The following is a 2,154-nucleotide window of genomic DNA, read 5'->3' as shown; positions in this document are numbered from 1 at the left end:
GAGGAGCAGCTGTTCCCTAGTTGAAGGATCAGTCACGAGAGGACGTTGTTTCAAGGTAAGGGGCAGGAGGTTTGGGGGGGATGTGAGGAAAAACTTTATTACCCAGAGGGTGGTGGCGGTCTGGAATATGCTGCTTGGGAGGGTGGTAGAGGCGGGTTGCCTCACATCCTTTAAAAAGTACCTGAGGAGAGATTGACTAGGTTAGGATTGTTTTCGCTGGAGTTCAGACGAATGAGGGGGGATCTCAGGGGAGATGCATGGAGGATGTTCCCGATGGTGGGGGAGTCCAGAACCAGAGGTCACAGTCAGAGGATTCGGGGTAGACCATTTAGGATGGAGATGAGGAGACATTTCTTCACCCAAAGAGTGGTGAGCCTGTGGAATTCATTACCACAGGAAGTAGTTGAGCCAAAACATTGAATGTATTCAAGAGGCGGCTGGATATAGCACTTGGGGCGAATGGGATCAAAGGTTATGGGGAGAAAGTAGGATTAGGTATTGGGTTGGATGATCAGCCACAAGCGTGATGAATGGCAGAGCAGACTCGAAGGGCTGAATGGCCTCCTCCTGCTCCTATCCTTTTAATGAGCACTTGGCACACATTCAGGATTATGAGCCATGTGTGGGAGTTCAGGTGTTTCTAATGTGTCAGTGCAGACTCGATGGGCCGAAAGGCCTCTTCTGCGCTGTATGATTCTATGAATGTCGCCCAGGTAACCAGAGCCCTTTATCCGTGAGCAACGCCAGGCAGTCAGGGAGGTTACCCCTGAACTAACCGCCATGATGTGGAGATGCCGGCGTTGGACTGGGGTAAACACAGTAAGAAGTTTAACAACACCAGGTTAAAGTCCAACAGGTTTATTTGGTAGCAAAAGCCACACCTGCAGAGTGCCGCGGCTCCAACAGCTGCACCCCAAGCACAACCGCCCACTCTCCTTTCCCATTGGTCAGGCTGGCTGTCAATCACAGCTTTCCAGGGACTGGGTTGGCTCAGGGCGCTGTCAATCACAACGTGGGGACACCAGTGGCTCAGAGAGCTGTCAATCACACCATGCAGAGCTTCCATTGGCTCAGAGGGCCATCAATCAAACAATGCAGCGATACCATTGTCTCAGAGAACTGTCAATCAAACAACGCAGGGACCCGGTTGGCTCAGAGCGCTATCAATCACGCAATGCGGGGCACCGATTGGCTAAGAGCGCTGTCCATCATGCCCGGGGCGGGGAGAAGGAAGCGATGTGGGGGCGGGTTCTCTTCTCGTCGACGGTTGCCTCGACCGATCGCTTGGAGACAGTGGGCTGGAGCCGCGGCGCGCGCCTCAAACTTCAAAAAACAAATCATAAATAAATAAATTGCTAGAAAATTATCGGCGTCGAATGAGGACCAAGTAGCGACCGAGCCCCGCCAGATTGGAATGGTACACATTAGCTAAAGAAACAAATAAAAGAGACATTTCTGAGGGGAGGACACGCACAATAATGTCCGTCAAACTCTCCCCGCCTGAATAAATGGGAAGATTGAATGTGAATGAATATAATTCCCAGCGGCTTTTACCTCAGTCAGAGACCGTGATGGGTGCGGGGGAGGAACATGTCTCTCTCCCCCCACTCTTCGCCGGTGAAGTGACGGCCACCCGGAACCGGACCGAACAGAGTGAAGATAGTACGACTCGGCTTCAAAGGGTCTCATTTCGCCCTAGCCGCACAGGCAGGTTTCCGTAGTGTAGTGGTTATCACGTTCGCCTCACACGCGAAAGGTCCCCGGTTCGACCCCGGGCGGAAACACTTTTTTTCCCCTTTTTTTATATTTAATTTGCAGAAATATTTTTTTTGATCAGCTTTTCAATCAAAAGTGACCTATTTTATTAACTTTTTTTTTGGCAGTCATTCCATTAAATAAAATCAAACACACACCGTGCGCTAATTTAATTTGCATTGAGGAATTTTCCGGCTTGTTCAAGCCAGTGGGATTTTCCGATCCCGTCGCAGTGATGTGGCTGAGCGCCAAATTCCCCAACCTCGCTTGCAGTGGCAGCCGTACATGAACGGCTGGCAAGATTGCACCCATAGGTTGAAATGGGTTACAGTCGTTCACGCCAAGGGGATTTTCCTGTCCTGCTGCAGTGAACAGAGATTTGACTGAGCGCCAAATTCC

The 2,154-nt window shown here is 50.7% G+C and overlaps 1 non-coding gene across 1 annotated transcript; it reads left to right on the top strand.

The window, feature by feature from the left end:
* Positions 1 to 1,711: 1,711 nt before the first annotated feature.
* Positions 1,712 to 1,784, top strand: trnav-cac (transfer RNA valine (anticodon CAC)). Its single transcript has one exon. It is a non-coding gene; the product is annotated as a tRNA-Val (tRNA).
* Positions 1,785 to 2,154: the final 370 nt, after the last annotated feature.

This window comes from Mustelus asterias, chromosome 29 (assembly GCF_964213995.1).
Source record: "Mustelus asterias chromosome 29, sMusAst1.hap1.1, whole genome shotgun sequence".
NCBI lineage: Eukaryota > Metazoa > Chordata > Chondrichthyes > Carcharhiniformes > Triakidae > Mustelus > Mustelus asterias.
This window is presented reverse-complemented; position numbering and strand designations above follow the sequence as displayed.